At 45.4% G+C, this 20,517-nt stretch overlaps 1 protein-coding gene across 1 annotated transcript in view; it reads right to left on the bottom strand.

The window, feature by feature from the left end:
• Positions 1-17,386, bottom strand: part of fat3a (FAT atypical cadherin 3a) — a 411,491-nt gene extending 394,105 nt beyond the window's left edge. Inside the window, 1 exon segment of the mRNA XM_052467975.1 lies at positions 17,257-17,386. The gene's annotated coding sequence lies outside the window, so the exon portion shown is untranslated.
• Between the last annotated feature and the right edge of the window lie 3,131 nt (positions 17,387-20,517).

The raw sequence follows: 20,517 nt of genomic DNA, 5'->3' as shown, positions 1-20,517 counted from the left end.
GGCTTCATCAGCACCTCACACAGCATAGACAACAGAAGGCAGGCTTCATCAGCACCTCACACAGCATAGACAACAGAAGGCAGGCTTCATCAGCGCATCACACAGCATAGACAAGAGAAGGCAGGCTTCATCAGCACCTCACACAGCATAGACAACAGAAGGCAGGCTTCATCAGCACCTCACACAACATAGACAAGTGAAGGCAGGCTTCATCAGCGCATCACACAGCATAGACAACAGAAGGCAGGCTTCATCAGCGCATCACACAGCATAGACAACAGAAGGCAGGCTTCATCAGCACCTCACACAGCATAGACAGCAGAAGGCAGGCTTCATCAGCACCTCACACAGCATAGACAACAGAAGGCAGGCTTCATCAGCACCTCACACAGCATAGACAAGAGAAGGCAGGCTTCATCAGCGCATCACACAGCATAGACAACAGAAGGCAGGCTTCATCAGCGCATCACACAGCATAGACAACAGAAGGCAGGCTTCATCAGCACCTCACACAGCATAGACAAGAGAAGGCAGGCTTCATCAGCGCATTACACAGCATAGACAACAGAAGGCAGGCTTCATCAGCACCTCACACAGCATAGACAACAGAAGGCAGGCTTCATCAGCACCTCACACAGCATAGACAACAGAAGGCAGGCTTCATCAGCACCTCACACAGCATAGACAAGAGAAGGCAGGCTTCATCAGCGCATCACACAGCATAGACAACAGAAGGCAGGCTTCATCAGCGCATCACACAGCATAGACAACAGAAGGCAGGCTTCATCAGCACCTCACACAGCATAGACAACAGAAGGCAGGCTTCATCAGCACCTCACACAGCATAGACAAGAGAAGGCATGCTTCATCAGCGCATCACACACCTATTTGCAATGAGCTGGAGGCAGTAAGCATTTTGAAAACATATTCTTAAATGTTTGAAACCTGAACACTTGACTACATATTATGAGGCATCTCTTACCCTGCATTCAAAGTAGCCTAGCCAAAATCAGACCATATCTGTAGAGGCAATTATTTGATCTAATTTGTATTGTATTGCCCAGTTGCCAAAGCACAATCCTAGTAATATTAGCAGCCCATGCTAGTTGTTGCACATTAGATCTCACCTTTTTCTGCATTTCTAACTGATCATTTCATCTCTGTCACATACTGCCTTGTGTGCATTGCTGTAAAGAAATAACAGTTGATCAACATTCTAAACATTCGAAGCTTCTGATCAGTTGCATCAGACTCATTGAAATGTTTTATTTTTTAATGTAGCCTTTGTCTACTGGTTGTATAAATTTGTGATCTATCGTCCCCATCTATCCCAGAGTCTGTTGGGAAAAGCCATTTCTTCCCTTCAACAAGCTGACCAATAGAATCGGTAAACTTTTCTACTATGGGGGAAGTGATAGGCTAGTGATTATTGTGTACATTACTGGTCTTGTTGGCTGAGGAAAAATAAATGTGGACAGTGATTCTAACATCTTCAAAGTGCACATCAGAATTCAATAAGAAAGACCGCACCGCACATCGATGCATCCGTGACTTGGGATGTTCTGTAAAGATGAATTACCATAATGTAAATGTGATTTCTGTCATTCTGAGCACCGTGGGTGGACACCCTAATCAGGTTACTCACCCAATGCATATGGGTCCAGTAGATTTCTCAAATGTCCAGTAAATTGAAATGCTGCCACATTTTCCAAACGGAGACCCTGGTTTGTGTGTGTGTGCGTGTGTCACCCTGCACCTAACGGATTACAGACACACTGAACCCAGTACGTTGATTTAACCATTTAATGATAAGATGAATAAGATGAAACGGATGAATGAAAAGGGAGTCACACACCACACGCATGACAAAACATATGAAAATGACTCAAATGAGCAATAAAGGAGCGTTCCATATGTCAGACTGAACAAGTATGACCCCATGTCGCTCCTTTCTCCGCTCCCATGAGCTTCCCTTATCCTGCTCACTGATCCTGCCATGTGAACACACACACACAGCTGCCTGCTCTGAACAGTCCCAGTCTCCAGAGAGCAGGACCAGGCCTATTGTTTTGTCTCAGGTTAGCAGTCTCTCTCTCTCTCTCTCTCTCTCTCTCTCTCTCTCTCTCTCTCTCTCTCTCTCTCTCTCTCTCTCTCTCTCTCTCTCTCTCTCTCTCTCTCTCTCTCTCTCTCTCTCTCTCTCTCTCTCTCTCTCTCTCTCTCTCTCTCCCTCTCTCTCTCTCTCCCTCTCTCCCTCTCTTCTGCCGCACTACAATAACACAGTGCTGAAGAGGTGTTCCATCCCTGACGCTGAAGCATCCGCTAACACTAGAAGGCATCTGTGTTTACAGATCTTCCACTCCCACAGTGCCCAACCACACACACACATCACACGACACACATAGACACACCCACTATTGTAAGCCAATGAGGTAGAGCAAACAAACTTGCATTACTGATGACAGATTTCAAGTCCCATGTACAGTAACTAACACACCCAGAATATCAACACAGTGTTAAAGACGCGAGACAGGCTGGCAGACAGAATATACAGCTAGTGATGCACCGATATGACATTTTTGGCCGATACCAATATCCAATATTTTCCTTGCCAAAAACAACGATACCGAATGAATCCAGGCTGTACCACATCCGGCCGTGATTGTGAGTATTATTATCACCTTTATTTAACCAGGTTGGCCAGTTAAGAACAAGTTCTCATTTGCAACTGCGACCTGGCCAAGATAAAGCAAAGCAGTGTGACAAAAACAACAACAGATAGTTACACCTGGGATAAACAAACATACAGTCAATAACACAATAGAAAAATCAATGTACAGTGTGTGCAGATGTAGTAAGGTTAGGGAGGTAAGGCAATAAATAGGCCATAGTGGTACTGGGGTGCAAAAGAGCAAAAAAATAAATAACAGTATGGGGATGAGGTGTGCTATTTACAGATGGGCTGTGTACAGGTACAGTTAGTGAGGGGGATATAAGTCTCCAGCTTCAGTAATTTTTGCAATTTGTTCCAGTCATTGGCAGCAGAGAACTGGAAGGAAAGGCGGCCAAGGGAGGTGTTGGCTTTGGGGATGACCAGTGAGATATACCTGCTGGAGCGCGTCCTACGGGTGAGTGTTGTTATGGTGACCTGTGAGCTGAGATAAGGCGGGGCTTTACCTAGCAAAGACTTATGGATGACCTGGAGCAAGTGGGTCATCCATAAGGGGGCCAGCCAACGAGAGCACACAGGTCACAGTGGTGGGCAGTATACAGGGCTATGGTGACAAAACGGATGGCACGGTGATAGACCACATCCAACTTGATGAGTAGAGTTTTGGAGGCTACTCTGTAAACAACATCATCAAAGCTAAGGATCGGAAGGACAGTCAGCCGATTCTAGATTCAATTTTGGATTGGAGATCCCACGGCAGGGATTATCACGGCAGATTTCCAATCTTTGGGTATCTCAAACGATACGAAAGAGAGGTTGAACAGGCTAGTAATAGAGGTTGCAACAATTTCAGTGGATAATTTTAGAAAGAGAGGGTCCAGATTTTCTAGCCCAGCTGATTTGTAGGGATCCAGATTTTTCTTTCAGAACATCAGCTGTCTGGATTTGGGTGAAGGAGAAGCGGAGGGGGGGGGGGCTTGGGCAAGTTGCTGTGGGGAGTGCAGAGCTGTTGGGCAGGGTAAGGGTAGCCAGGTGGAACAATGGCCAGCCGTAGAAAAATGCCTGTTGAAATTCTCGATTATCGTAGATTTATCGGTGATGGCAGTGTTTCCTAGCCTCAGTGCAGTGGGCAGCTGGGAGGAGGTGATCTTATTCTCCTTTTTGGAATTAGTGCTTCAGGATGCACATTTCTGTTTGAAAAAGCTAGCCTTAGCTTTCCTAACTGACTGTGTATATTGGTTCCTGACTTTCCTGAAAAGTTGCATATCGCGGGGGTCATTCCATGCTAATGCAGTACGCCACAGGATGTTTTTATGCTGGTCAAGGGTAGTCAAGTCTGGAGTGAACCAAGGGCTATATCTGTTCTTAGTTCTACATTTTTTGAATGGGGCATGCTTATTTAAGATGGTGAGGAAAGCACTTTTAAAGAACAACCAGGCATCCTCGACTGACGGGATGAGGTCAATATCCTTCCAGGATACCCGGGCCAGGTCGATTAGAAGTGTTTTAGGGAGCGTTTGACAGTGATGAGGGGTGGTTGTTTGACCGCGGACCCATTACACACGCAGGCAATGAGGCAGTGATCGCTGAGATCCTGGTTGAAGACAGCAGAGGTGTATTTAGAGGGCAAGTTGGTCAGGGTGATATCTATGAGGGTGCCCATGTTTACGGATTTAGGGTTGTACCTGGTAGGTTCCTTAATAATTTCTGTGAGATTAAGGGCATCTAGCTTAGATTGTAGGATGGCAGGGGTGCTAAACATATCCCCGTTCAGGTCACCTAACAGTACGAACTCTGAAGATAGGTGGGGGGCAATCAATTCACATATGGTATCTAGGGCACAGCTGGGGGCTGAGGGGGGTCTATGACAAGCGGCAACAGTGAGAGACTTGTTTCTGGAAAGGTGGATTTTTAAAAGTAGAAGCTCGAACTGTTTGGGCACAGACCTGGATAGTATCTCTGCAGTAGATTGCAACTCCACCCCCTGTGACAGTTCTATCTTGAAGGAAAGAGTGGCAGACACAGCACCAGCTAACACAAAGACACAGAGACAGACTGGCAGACACAGCACCAGCTAACACAAAGGCACAGAGACAGACTGGCAGACACGGTACCAGCTAACACAAAGACACAGAGACAGACTGGCAGACACAGCACCAGCTAACACAAAGACACAGAGAGAGACTGGCAGACACAGCACCAGCTAACACAAAGGCACAGAGACAGACTGGCAGACACAGCACCAGCTAACACAAAGACACAGAGACAGACTGGCAGACACAGTACCAGCTAACACAAAGACACAGAGACAGACTGGCAGACACAGCACCAGCTAACACAAAGACACAGAGACAGACTGGCAGACACAGTAGCAGCTAACACAAAGGCACAGAGACAGACTGGCAGACACAGTACCAGCTAACACAAAGACACAGAGACAGACTGGCAGACACAGCACCAGCTAACACAAAGGCACAGAGACAGACTGGCAGACACAGCACCAGCTAACACAAAGACACAGAGACAGACTGGCAGACACAGTACCAGCTAACACAAAGACACAGAGACAGACTGGCAGACACAGTACCAGCTAACACAAAGACACTGAGACAGACTGGCAGACACAGTACCAGCTAACACAAAGACACTGAGACAGACTGGCAGACACAGTACCAGCTAACACAAAGACACTGAGACAGACTGGCAGACACAGCACCAGCTAACACAAAGGCACAGAGACAGACTGGCAGACACAGCACCAGCTAACACAAAGACACAGAGACAGACTGGCAGACACAGTACCAGCTAACACAAAGACACAGAGGCAGACACAGCTAGATATTTGCTCTATTACTACCGGTCGTGATTGGGAGTCCCATAGCATGGTGCACAATTGGCCCAGTGTCGTCCGGGTTTATGCCGGTGTAGGCCGTCATTGTAAATAAGAATTTGTTCTTAACTGACTTGCCTTGTTAAATAAAGGCAAAAGAAAACAGCTAACACAAAGACACAGATGTAGGTAGACTGGCTGACTGAGCAGTCTCTCCTCCTGTAGGTCTGTACAGGCCTGCTGCTCACTGCCCCAAGGGAACTAGTAGTGAGGAAACACACACAGTCAGTTTATCTCATCATCTTGTCTGAGCAGCAGCAGGCCAGTAAAGAGAAAGCATGCGCAACCAATCAATGCTTTTTTTGATTCGCCAACATCTGCAAGCTAGAAAGAGAGAGGGAGGGAAAGAGAGGGAGAGGAAAAGAGAGGGAGAGGAAAATAGAGTGAGAGAAGAGAATGTGGTGGGGCAGTGGTTCCATTCCAGACGGTTTATAGCTGAATTACCTTCCCACAGAAGATCATCAAACAGCGCTCTAACGAGCTATCGATCCCAACCCCACGCTACACTTTATATGGACTGTTTTCCTGTTCCAGGGCGACAAGGTCTCTGGCTCTAAACAACAACATCTATCAAAAATGGAATGAATCTACAGTTAGGAGAAGAAGGGAACGGCCGGGCAGCCCCCCCCCGACCGAGTTGATTGAGTAGTCTGGTGACAACCGGGGCCATGTTTTAAGAAAAAGGGCAGAAGTTAGTAGCAGTTTGTCTGACACTGCATCATCGAGCTGAACGCATTTGTTATGGTCGCTAGCAACACCAGTGTTCTAGAATCTATAGCTCAACACCAGTGTTCTAGAATTTATAGCTCAACACCAGTGTTTTCAAATCTATAGCTCAACACCAGTGGTCTAGAATCTATAGCTCAACACCAGTGGTCTAGAATCTAGAACTCAACACCAGTGTTCTAGAATCGATAGCTCAACACCAGTGTTCTAGAATCGATAGTTCAACACCAGTGTTCTAGAATCGATAGCTCAACACCAGTGTTCTAGAATTGATAGCTCAACACCAGTGTTCTAGAATTGATAGCTCAACACCAGTGTTCTAGAATCTATAGCTCAACACCAGTGTTCTAGAATTGATAGCTCAACACCAGTGTTCTAGAATTGATAGCTCAACACCAGTGTTCTAGAATCGATAGCTCAACACCAGTGTTCTAGAATTGATAGCTCAACACCAGTGTTCTAGAATCTATAGCTCAACATCGGGGGAACAGAAGTAAAGCTCTGCCATTTTCAAGCCTCTGTCGGTGCAGTTTATGTAGAGGGGCTCAGCACGGCAAAGTAAATTACACCACATACTGTAGAGTTGATAAGCGGCAGGTGGCAGGAGGCCATGTGTTTCCTCTGACTCGCTGTACGACAGACCTATCAGCATAATTTGAATGCACGGTGTGTGCGCCGAGCGAGAAAAGTCAATTATTACAAGAAAGCATTTTTCTCAAAAAATAGGAATGGCAGGCATTTCTCACTCGACTGGAAAAACACAAAATATATGGCTTCAAAAAGGGTTTCACTTTTTATGTGAGCCTGCTCTGACCTTCATCAAAGACAAAGAAAACCGACATGGAACTTAAGCACTGAGTACACTAGGCCTAGGTCCCATTTAGGGAAAAATAGCAGTGGCTTTGTCTCTGTCACTAGCATATGGCTTGGCAGCTAGGCTAACTATTCCTCAACAGAACATCAGGTCCAAAATGCTATGCCTAGCCTATTAGCTATACAATTAGCCGTTACACATAAACTCACATTAATTCAGCACTAGGATTGGTGCTTAAAACTCAAATGTAATACGTGCAGAGGGATCTGTTAGCAGAACAAGTATTTTATTGACAAAAGGTAAACAAATGCGTCTGCTTTACAGAACTTTTTGTTGTTGTTGCAGTTTTAAAAGAGAATGTTCACAATTCTACACATTTTGCATAACTTACACTATGTTAATATGATATCTGAGTGAGAGTGACTAACAAAAAAAATGGGGGCCCCCTAGAGGTCAGGGCCCCTGGGCATGTGCCTTGCGTGAACGGTCAGTAATTCGGCCATGATAACTACAAGTTTAGATAGCTGGCTAGACTAAATAAACTAATTTACCAATCTGAAAATGTTAAACTAACATGGGATAATTGAGTGACTGTCAGTGAGTGACAAAGTATAACAAGAGGAAAACTGCTGATGCACAACCAAGTTTCCAAATTGCGCCTTTTGTTTTCTACTATTTCAGCTCTCAACAGTAAATTGAGACTCTGAAAATATACAATATATATAAATATATATATTTTGTATTTATTTTAATATTCTAAAACTTCATATATGTAGCTGGCCTTTGCACTCCAAAGAAAGAAATCAAAAGGGAACCTCTGTAAAATTGCAATTATATACCGGCAGCGAACTACAGATGTAGGATCTTAATTTGAGCCAATTTGCTACAGCAGGACAATATTCCTGCAGCAATGGGAAATGTGAATTATTATGTGGATTGTAATTAATCATTTTTTTCGTCAGGTAAAATTCTGAAATTACAAAATGGAAATTACAAACTTCAGAAGCCATTTTAAACCTCAAATACACTACACGTTTTACATGTCCTGCATTGCAGGAAAGTTCTCCTGCAACAGGGTGATCAAAATAAGATCCTACATCTGTAAAAGAAAAGGTCATTTAATAGCTGTTCAAATCTCCAGGCTTACCCACTAGTACCCACTGGTTGTGCCCTGCTGGTCCAGTCTGCTGTGTGATTGACAGGCCAGACTCTGCAGCCTGCCCCTCTATCCCCGTCTCCCTGTGCTCCTGCCCCCCTGCCCCAGACACACATCGGGCAGGGACTGGGCTCCAGTGATCAGGGAGGCAGGGACACACAACGTCATGGAGGCAGAGATGATCGATACCGCTCTGTTCGCCAGCTGCATACCACCCTGCATACCACTGCTGGTTTGCTTCTGAAGCTAAGCAGGGTTGGTCCTGGTCAGTTCCTGGATGGGAGACCAGATGCTGCTGGAAGTGGTGTTGGGGGGCCAGTAGGAGGCACTCTTTCCTCTGGTCTAAAAAAAAAAAATATCCCAATGCCCCAGGGCAGTGATTGGGGACATTGCCCTGTGTAGGGTGCAGTCTTTTCGGATGGGACGTTAAACGGGTGTCCTGACTCTCTGAGGTCATTAAATATCCCATGGCACTTATCGTAAGAGTAGGGGTGTTAACCCCGGTGTCCTGGCTAAATTCCCAATCTGGCCATCAAACCATCATGGTCAGCTAATAATCCCCAGTTTACAATTGGCTCATTCATCCCCCTCCTCTCCCCTGTAACTATTCCCCAGGTCGTTGCTGCAAATGAGAACGTGTTCTCAGTCAACTTACCTGGTAAAATAACGGATAAATAAAAATGTCCTGGCACCAGTCAACCAGCCAGCACGTCAGTCAACCAGGGGGCATGGCATGGCACCCAGGAGCATGAAATGAATACTGCTTGATTGGGCAACACTGTATCACAACATGCTGTCTGCACAGCACTCTACTGGCACTACAACACATACTGAGTTAGGGTGGCAAGGCCATGCTGACTGGTAGTCATAGTGTGTTTCACTCTCAGTATTGTACACCCCCAGTTCCCCCTTCATTAGTATTCTCTTGTGTCTTTCTAGTTTCCTTAATGTCCCTATGAGGGTATAGCCTATCACTTCAGTTCTAGAGGACACCCCAATAGCCCAAAGAATAACACTAAACAGCACTATTGTCACCAATGCATTCGTTTCCTTTTTCACATTCTCTCCATCTCAGCAAGAACCCAACTTTCATGATCCATCACAACAGGAAATGAACATACCAAAATACAGAGGATCCCCTCAATCACATCCAACAGCAGCAAATGAATTGCTGTATTCAAATAAAGGTCCTTTCTATAGAAGACCTGACAAACAATCAGCCAGTGGAATAATTACCAGTAATCTCTTTGTCATGCTAAATCATGTCCACTGCTATTCATTTAGAGTGTGCCATTTATTCACACATAGAGAGGAGTCCTTTTTACTCTCCACGTATACACACTCTCACACAGGCACACACACGCACACACAGGCACACACACACACACACACACACACACACACACACACACACACACACACACACACACACACACACACACACACACACACACACACACACACACACACACACACACACACACACACACACGCACACACACAGTGAGATGAACTGCTGGCGGAGTGAGCAGAAAACGTCAATTAAACATTCTCATTTATTTTCCCTCAAGCCATTACGAAAGCTGACATAAGTCATTACTTGTGAATAATTGTAGCTCTGCTAATATAATTTAGGCATCATTATTTAAACCAGGCCTGTCTTTGGAGATTGTAAGGTACACTGCTTCTCTGTCCAAAAGTCAATTCCCTGCGGTGGGAACTATTCCCAAACCAGTGCTCTCTGATTCATAAATTAAACACTGTGGTGAGGAGGGAGAGGGATACACAGACAGATTCACACAGGGGGATGCACGCACACACACACACATTCAGAGAAAGACGCACAGACACACTCTTCTATCTTCAATTGGGCTATTGCACAGTGCTGCATAAAGTCTTATTACATAGGCTAGATGACAAGCAAACCAATACCATGGCTCCAACACACACACAAACACACACACAAACATACACACACAAACACTAAGACAAACACACAAACAGCGACGCATACAGAGCCAAGACATCCATCACATGAGAATCAGCCAACTGAACAACAAGGAAATAATAGCTTACTCCCTTTGGCTACAATTGAATTTGACACCATTTGCCACTACTTGTAACATGCCATGTAACAGATATGAAACACACTTGTCTGGCTGTCATGTCACTGTCACACCTCAGATGAGTGTTGGATTGGAAAGTCATCCCAGAGAGATAATTGGCTGACTCCAACGGCAACTAAAAAGGATCATAAAAGACAACAAAACACCAAACCACAACTGAAAAACCTTGGGCTCAGTCATAAACTCATAATATCTTACAGAGCTAAGCATTCTAGAGGCTGTAATACCTTCCAGCCATGACTATCTCTGACCAGAAATCTAGGATCAGATGACCCTACTGGATAACACTTTAGGCCAACATTAATTTGCTCTTATACCTGTGTAGTGATACTATTTTTGTATTCACATGTTGTTACATACATAGGACCTCATTAATAGCATTATCATTGGATAGTAATGGAGTTGAACGTGAGGAATGAGGGACAGGAGCAGGAGAGAGAAATAAAGAGAGAGAGTGCATTCCAGCAGTTGCAGAGAACAATGGCACAAGTGCGGCAGTGTGCACACACACACACACACACACACACACACACACACACACACACACACACACACACACACACACACACACACACACACACACACACACACACACACACACACACACACACACACACACACACACACAATAGCACAAACAGTGGGACACAACAGCCGCCGTCCCCCTCCACACTGAAGAGAAGAGGGGGAGGGGGAGAAGCTTGAGAGAGATCCTCCTCCTCGCACACAGGGAGAAAGGGGGGTCACTCCACACAATGTTGGCATTTGGCGCGAACAGACACTCATCAACCCCCAGGAGACTAGCGAGCGAGGGATGAAGGTAGGGGGTCAGGAGGAGTAGAGAAGGGAGGAGGAGAAGGAGGCAGGTGAAGGTGGAGGCATTTCAGCCCAGCCTTTAGCGCAGTAGCATGCAGGGAGGGGAGGTGGAGTAGGGGGGGTTAGGAGTAGAGAGAGAGGCAGAGAGAGAGAGAGAGAGAGGGGAGTAGGAGTGGCGGGTGGGAGCATTTTAGCCCAGTCTATAGAGTGGAGAGAAAGGGAGGGCAGAGGAGAAGAGGAGGGGAGCCGAGTGAGTTCTCCTTGTGAGGCTGCATCTGGCAGTCAATACTGGCAGGCTGCTTACCACTGAAACCACCTGAGGCAGACAGGTCATTCACTGAATCAGACTTCAGTTTGCAGCACCAGGCAGGAAGATTATAACACGGCTCAGAGCTCTGGGCGCAGGCTGGGTTCCAATCAGACCAACATTACTGTGTGTCTGTCTGGGGAAACAGGTGGAGGAACCAGAGGGGGAAGCAGCGCGGTGTAACGCAACCCGACAGAGCAAGGCAACAGAGAGCTGTTTGGCGACCTGCCCTGCCTGGCTAGCTACTCACCTGCCGAAAGGTGAGACGCCATGTCCCTGCCTCTCTCTTGGAGAGCGGATCAGGCAATCAATAAGCAAAACGCACAGAACGCACCCGCTCACACTGATGGGGACAGAGAGAGAGTCAAAAGGAAAGCACACACAACCACACACATATAGCGAGACACACACACACACCAGCCAGGTCACACCCGATATTCAACGATCATCCAGGGGATGTTGGGCCTTCAATACTGACCACTAGGGGCAACGGTGCGTGCTAATACCATGAAGTAAGCCCGCGGCTTGCTCGGCCATTGTAAGATCGTGGCTTGCAGGCCATTGTAAGATCGTGGCTTGCTAGGCCGTTGTAAGCCCGCGGCTTGCTAGGCCATTGTAAGATCGCGGCTTGCTAGGCCGTTGTAAGATAGCAGCTTGCTAGGCCTTTGTAAGATCGCGGGTTCAATCCCATTGCTAGGCAATCGTTTTTTTGTCTTGTTTTACCTTACTCCAAACCTTAACACCTACCTTCACCTTTCAGAATGAATGCCTTAACTTGACACCTACCTTCACCTTTCAGAATGGATGCCTTAACTTGACACCTACCCTAACCTTTCAGAATGGATGCCTTAACTTGACCCCTACCTTCACCTTTCAGAATGGATGCCTTAACTTGACCCCTACCTTCACCTTTCAGAATGAATGCCTTAACTTGACCCCTACCCTAACCTTTCAGAATGGATGCCTTAACTTGACACCTACCCTAACCTTTCAGAATGGATGCCTTAACTTGACACCTACCCTAACCTTTCAGAATGGATGCCTTAACTTGACACCTACCCTAACCTTTCAGAATGGATGCCTTAACTTGACACCTACCCTAACCTTTCAGAATGGATGCCTTAACTTGACCCCTACCTTCACCTTTCAGAATGGATGCCTTAACTTGACCCCTACCTTCACCTTTCAGAATGGATGCCTTAACTTGACCCCTACCTTCACCTTTCAGAATGAATGCCTTAACTTGACCCCTACCTTCACCTTTCAGAATGGATGCCTTAACTTGACACCTACCCTAACCTTTCAGAATGGATGCCTTAACTTGACCCCTACCTTCACCTTTCAGAATGGATGCCTTAACTTGACCCCTACCTTCACCTTTCAGAATGAATGCCTTAACTTGACACCTACCTTCACCTTTCAGAATGGATGCCTTAACTTGACCCCTACCTTCACCTTTCAGAATGAATGCCTTAACTTGACCCCTACCTTCACCTTTCAGAATGGATGCCTTAACTTGACCCCTACCTTCACCTTTCAGAATGGATGCCTTAACTTGACACCTACCTTCACCTTTCAGAATGAATGCCTTAACTTGACCCCTACCTTCACCTTTCAGAATGAATGCCTTAACTTGACCCCTACCTTCACCTTTCAGAATGGATGCCTTAACTTGACCCCTACCTTCACCTTTCAGAATGGATGCCTTAACTTGACCCCTACCTTCACCTTTCAGAATGAATGCCTTAACTTGACCCCTACCTTCACCTTTCAGAATGGATGCCTTAACTTGACCCCTACCTTCACCTTTCAGAATGGATGCCTTAACTTGACCCCTACCCTAACCTTTCAGAATGGATGCCTTAACTTGACCCCTACCTTCACCTTTCAGAATGGATGCCTTAACTTGACACCTACCCTAACCTTTCAGAATGGATGCCTTAACTTGACACCTACCCTAACCTTTCAGAATGGATGCCTTAACTTGACACCTACCCTAACCTTTCAGAATGGATGCCTTAACTTGACCCCTACCCTAACCTTTCAGAATGGATGCCTTAACTTGACACCTACCTTCACCTTTCAGAATGGATGCCTAAACTTGACCCCTACCTTCACCTTTCAGAATGGATGCCTTAACTTGACACCTACCCTAACCTTTCAGAATGGATGCCTTAACTTGACCCCTACCTTCACCTTTCAGAATGGATGCCTTAACTTGACACCTACCCTAACCTTTCAGAATGGATGCCTTAACTTGACCCCTACCTTCACCTTTCAGAATGGATGCCTTAACTTGACCCCTACCTTCACCTTTCAGAATGGATGCCTTAACTTGACACCTACCCTAACCTTTCAGAATGGATGCCTTAACTTGACCCCTACCTTCACCTTTCAGAATGGATGCCTTAACTTGACACCTACCCTAACCTTTCAGAATGGATGCCTTAACTTGACCCCTACCTTCACCTTTCAGAATGGATGCCTTAACTTGACCTCTACCCTAACCTTTCAGAATGGATGCCTTAACTTGACACCTACCCTAACCTTTCAGAATGAATGCCTTAACTTGACACCTACCCTAACCTTTCAGAATGGATGCCTTAACTTGACACCTACCCTAACCTTTCAGAATGAATGCCTTAACTTGACACCTACCCTAACCTTTCAGAATGGATGCCTTAACTTGACCCCTACCCTAACCTTTCAGAATGAATGCCTAAACTTGACCCCTACCTTCACCTTTCAGAATGAATGCCTTAACTTGACACCTACCCTAACCTTTCAGAATGGATGCCTTAACTTGACCCCTACCTTCACCTTTCAGAATGGATGCCTTAACTTGACACCTACCCTAACCTTTCAGAATGGATGCCTTAACTTGACCCCTACCTTCACCTTTCAGAATGGATGCCTTAACTTGACCCCTACCTTCACCTTTCAGAATGGATGCCTTAACTTGACACCTACCCTAACCTTTCAGAATGGATGCCTTAACTTGACCCCTACCTTCACCTTTCAGAATGGATGCCTTAACTTGACACCTACCCTAACCTTTCAGAATGGATGCCTTAACTTGACCCCTACCTTCACCTTTCAGAATGGATGCCTTAACTTGACACCTACCCTAACCTTTCAGAATGGATGCCTTAACTTGACCCCTACCTTCACCTTTCAGAATGGATGCCTTAACTTGACCCCTACCTTCACCTTTCAGAATGAATGCCTTAACTTGACCCCTACCTTCACCTTTCAGAATGGATGCCTTAACTTGACCCCTACCTTCACCTTTCAGAATGAATGCCTTAACTTGACCCCTACCTTCACCTTTCAGAATGGATGCCTTAACTTGACCCCTACCTTCACCTTTCAGAATGAATGCCTAAACTTGACCCCTACCCTAACCTTTCAGAATGGATGCCTTAACTTGACCCCTACCTTCACCTTTCAGAATGGATGCCTTAACTTGACCCCTACCTTCACCTTTCAGAATGAATGCCTTAACTTGACCCCTACCTTCACCTTTCAGAATGGATGCCTTAACTTGACCCCTACCCTAACCTTTCAGAATGAATGCCTAAACTGGACACCTACTTTCACCTTTCAGAATGAATGCCTAAACTTGACCCCTACCCTAACCTTTCAGAATGAATGCCTAAACTTGACCGTTGAGTTGTTTTAACCCATCTCAAACCATAACCCTTAACTTAACCAATTTGAATGAATGCTTAAACTTAAACGTTTATCTCCCCTTGAAAAATACTGAAGTCAGAATATTAGATCTTAGTTGTTGCACACACACACACACACACACACACACACACACACACACACACACACACACACACACACACACACACACAGTGGGAGAGAGAAAAACAGTAACCCTCTTAGTCTCAACAAGATATGCCGAATTTCCATGCTCTACTGCACTAGGATCATTTTCCCAGAGAAACTCTGAATTAATAGATATTTAATGGATAATTGCGACTCCGCCCCACAAACCGTCGGCACAATTCTGCTGATAAGCTAAACAAGGCTGGAATGAATAGTTCCACAATATAACAACCCTTAGAACCACCATAAAACCGCGCATGCGCGCGCTCACAGGGACGCACGCAGCCTTCTTTTAAAAACCACACACACACACACACACAGTTAATGTTCTTCATGCTCAACGCCCACCGGGTACTGAAGAAGATGGACAGACAGACGTCTGTGCGTCAGTCTGTCTATTTGCGTACACCATGTCAATAACTAAATTGTACTTTGTCCATCATCCTCAATCTGAAAATCGTGTCGTTTGTGGCTGCTGAGTTTGTAAACTATCAATTTGGAGAGCAGATATATATTTTTCTTCTTCTTAACGTCATAAATGCATTGTCCATATATGTGTCCCACCTGCATCAATTCGATTCAGGCTGTCACTAACACATATTTTGCATTTTGAATTGGGAGAGCTTGGTTTGAAGAACGTTTAGGGCCGCACAGACATGCTTCAGCTCGTGGCATATGGCGCCAGTTGTGATGAAGAAATATCTAATATTTTGGTGCCCACATTCCAGTCTCGGGCAAGCTGTGTGGTGTGGTGCTTAGCGTGGCTAAGATAATACCACTTGATCCATTCATTGAACAATACTTTGCTGCAGTGCAAGCCAATTGTTATTTTCTGGGGCACTGGGCTTCGTGGTATGTGCAAAACATTTCAAGCTCAACCTTTTTATTCAAATTCCCGAGCAATGTCCCTGGATAGAAAGTGGCTCGCACTCAAGTACTCCTACACAAGCCGCTATGTGGGCTTTTGCAAAACCATGGGTTAGACTACTATCAGTATATTATTAATAGGGAATCATGTTGGTTGTATTCTATACATAAACTACTTTGTTTTCCTTTGTTCCCTATTTTCCTGCCATTACACGAGTCATTTGTCCTTATTCTAATTGAGTAGGAATATGGGGGAGATGCACATGCACCCCATCCTTTCTTGTTATGACATAGGTTATGTATAAATGCATCATATGACATACGTAGAAACATTTATCATTTACCCTATCTGATGTTTAATTTAGGGGTTATGTTCGGTACAGATTTCTATCCCCGTAGATGCATCGTTAAACTTGATTCCGCTCCGACACGATGCTGACGATGTCATATGTATTGCTCCGGGTTTGCGCCGCCGCCGATTTGAGTTCTCACCCAAGCTTGCAATTTTCTTCGTGGCTGGTACACTGTCCTGAGCATTTGAAAATCAATTTCCTCCAGCTAACCTTATTTACAAATACGTTGAAAAAAACATCCCAACAACTTTCCCTTTCGCGTCGCCTGGAGAAACCAATCTAGTGTCGCAACCTGCAAAGAGTGTCTATCTACCCTCCAGGCTGCATAATATCGACCCGCCTGTCATATAAATTTAAATCAGCGATCAACGGAATCAAATGTGAGGGGGCGAGAGGGCAAGTATTGATGAAAAGCAACTGTTGTAGTGGTTAATATTTAGCGGATATATACTCTCCCTGCCCTCCCATCAAACTCATACTGTGCTGTTTAAAAACCTGCAAATGCAACCCTCCAAATCCGTTGACCGCATTCCAAGCAAGCTCCCGCACCACATTCACTTCACTCAGCATCGGGTTCAATGAATAGAACTAGCTCGGCTGCTACCTAATGAATGACTAGGTTACTGCAACCGACTTTCACTCTCGATTTCTGCAGCAAAATGCTTCATTCATTCATCTGAAACGAATAAAACTTACCCTTCCATTCTGTGGTAAATCCGTTTTGGCGAAACTCTTAGCTACTTTGAAGTATCCATAGAAGTTGTAAAGGAACGCACCGGGATCAGTCCAGTAGCAGTAGCCCGCGTTCCACTAGCCTCAACTCGGCAATGTGCTTAATATCTACTATCGTGCAGTGCTTCTGGATATGGGGGGAGCACAGCGCAGCCTACCGGAGTACAAGCAGAAAATAAATAAATCACTGTACGACACGATAGGACCGGTGCCCACCGCACCCGCCCACAGTAGTCACAGTTTTCTGAACGCATCTGTAAGGACGGGACATTGATTTACTATTTATATTTCACTGGAAAAGGCATTTGGTCTACTTTAAACTAGAGAAGCATAATAAACATGTGAATGATATACAAAGTCTAGGCTATATAAAGGGTTTCATATGCTATATTTTGCATAGCAACATGTAGACCTACCTATCCCTTATAGCCTATAGCATGGCATGTTTTTGTAAATGATTTCTAAATAATGTATGTACGTGTTATTAAGGCTTTATGAAGGCTCATCTAAAGCCTAGTCCCAATATTGACATGCCTCCTTTCCTTCATGATCACACTGAACATCTAAAATATCAATCGTCCTCCTACTACCTAACCTATCCTATCCTCTCACCTATCTGTGATAGAGGAGATACGGAAAGAAGCCATTCATTTCTCTTTTACAGTACAAGGCTGAGTGAATAACCCACCTGTGTCGCTGACCATAATCCATTTACCTGGGTCTATCTACAGGGAGGGGGTAGAGGGGGGGGTTGTTTTGGCAGTGTCGGAGGTGGAACTGCTTTAAAACTATCAAATCCACAAGCAGATCGTTGTGTTACCTTATTGCAGACACTACCATTGGATGCAACGAAACCACACCCAACTATAGTCCAACAAGTCTGTAGCTGTGTTACAAGTTCAAACACTCAATTTCAGACTGATAGGCCATAAATCACCCATCCAAATGAACATGAAAACATGACATTTGAGACTCTTTATTTCTAATGTAAATTGATAAAAAAGTGTAGACTCTCTCTTTTGAACTTCTAACATGGTAGGGATAATATTGAAGGGAGTGGTTTGTGACACAGCAGCAGCCGCTCACCGATATGTCAGCTCATACCACAGTTACAACTCCAACACCGCCAAAACATCTGCTATGCGGATGTCGACCTACGCTGTTTACCACTGGTTAACGCTCAACCTGATTGAACCGAGGCCTAAGTCTACTTGCAGACAGTAGTGAGAAAGATATCTCTGTTTCCAGGCTTCCCATAGCCGAGTGGGGGAACAGAGATGGGTTAGATATGGTAGGTGCATGTGAGGAGTAGAAGTTTAGATGGGGCCTATTTGGACGCAGGATTGCGTAAGCATCCTTTCAAGATCCCACTAACGCTTATTTTATAAGAGCTGTTAACATTATGGCCACATTAATGAATATACTTCAACACAGAAAACGTTATGTGCCGTCCCCATGAAATCTGATACTGTTGGCTTATAGAGCTAAGCAATAAAGTCACATCTCTCTTTCCAAAGCTTCATTCACTGTCGATGAACTCGCTGAATGAAGCAATACGTTGATGGTACAAGCAGCTGCCAAAATACACTGACAGAAATGGCCTATTCACGTCTCTGCATGTTACGTTTAGAAGAGGCTGGCCTGTATTCTTGTTATTAAAATTGCAAATATGGGCATTTTTCTTGTGATGAGGTGAGCTAAATATGCTCTTTCCTGTTAGTTCATGTGAATCTGTTGTAAGCTGCCACGGGAATCACTGTTAATGAACTGAACAGAATGGAGATGGGCTCACATGCTCGGACCAGTTTCTTGAATACAACCTTGTGGCAAGCAATTATTTAGCAACAAAGCATTTTATTTAAAAACACTCATTCCAAGAGCCAGGTTCAAAAAAGTACTGTATAATATATCAGACGTCCATTACAGACTAATAGCTATTGACCTTAAATAGAATCAAATATGTTTAAATAGATAGTACATTTTCTATTGGTCTAATTATCTGATGCTATGGACCTGTAAGAGGACCAACTCTGTAATTACACCTTTATCTAAAGCCCTGTCAGACAAGAGATTGCTGCTGTGCTTGACACGGTCTTTAAATCACTATTTAAAACACTGTTGGTCAGCCCATGAGGTTCAAGGAGAGATAATGGCCTAAATAGTTTCCACAGTCTTTCCACACCTAAGATTTTACATTTACATTACATTTAAGTCATTTAGCAGACGCTCTTATCCAGAGCGACTTACACATTGGTGCATTCACCATATGACATCCAGTGGAACAGCCACTTTACAATAGTGCATCTAAATCTTTTAAGGGGGGGGGGGGTGAGAAGGATTACTTTATCCTATCCTAGGTATTCCTTAAAGAGGTGGGGCTTCAGGTGTCTCCGGAAGGTGGTGATTGACTCCGCTGTCCTGGCGTCGTGAGGGAGTTTGTTCCACCATTGGGGGGCCAGAGCAGCGAACAGTTTTGACTGGGCTGAGCGGGAACTGTACTTCCTCAGTGGTAGGGAGGCGAGCAGGCCAGAGGTGGATGAACGCAGTGCCCTTGTTTGGGTGTAGGGCCTGATCAGAGCCTGGAGGTACTGAGGTGCCGTTCCCCTCACAGCTCCGTAGGCAAGCACCATGGTCTTGTAGCGGATGCGAGCTTCAACTGGAAGCCAGTGGAGAGAGCGGAGGAGCGGGGTGACGTGAGAGAACTTGGGAAGGTTGAACACCAGACGGGCTGCGGCGTTCTGGATGAGTTGTAGGGGTTTAATGGCACAGGCAGGGAGCCCAGCCAACAGCGGGTTGCAGTAATCCAGACGGGAGATGACAAGTGCCTGGATTAGGACCTGCGCGCTTCCTGTGTGAGGCAGGGTCGTACTCTGCGGATGTTGTAGAGCATGAACCTACAGGAACGGGCCACCGCCTTGATGTTAGTTGAGAACGACAGGGTGTTGTCCAGGATCACGCCAAGGTTCTTAGCGCTCTGGTAGGAGGACACAATGGAGTTGTCAACCGTGATGGCGAGATCATGGAACGGGCAGTCCTTCCCCGGGAGGAAGAGCAGCTCCATCTTGCCGAGGTTCAGCTTGAGGTGGTGATCCGTCATCCACACTGATATGTCTGCCAGACATGCAGAGATGCGATTCGCCACCTGGTCATCAGAAGGGAATTCTGCAGATGACTTCGTCAACCATTTTGAAAAGAAGGTCGATGACATCCGATCCTCGTTTGCTA

The sequence above is a fragment of the Oncorhynchus keta genome, chromosome 18 (genome assembly GCF_023373465.1).
Source record: "Oncorhynchus keta strain PuntledgeMale-10-30-2019 chromosome 18, Oket_V2, whole genome shotgun sequence".
Classification (NCBI taxonomy): domain Eukaryota; kingdom Metazoa; phylum Chordata; class Actinopteri; order Salmoniformes; family Salmonidae; genus Oncorhynchus; species Oncorhynchus keta.
Note: the sequence above shows the minus strand (reverse complement) of the source record. Positions and strands in the feature narration are given on the sequence as shown.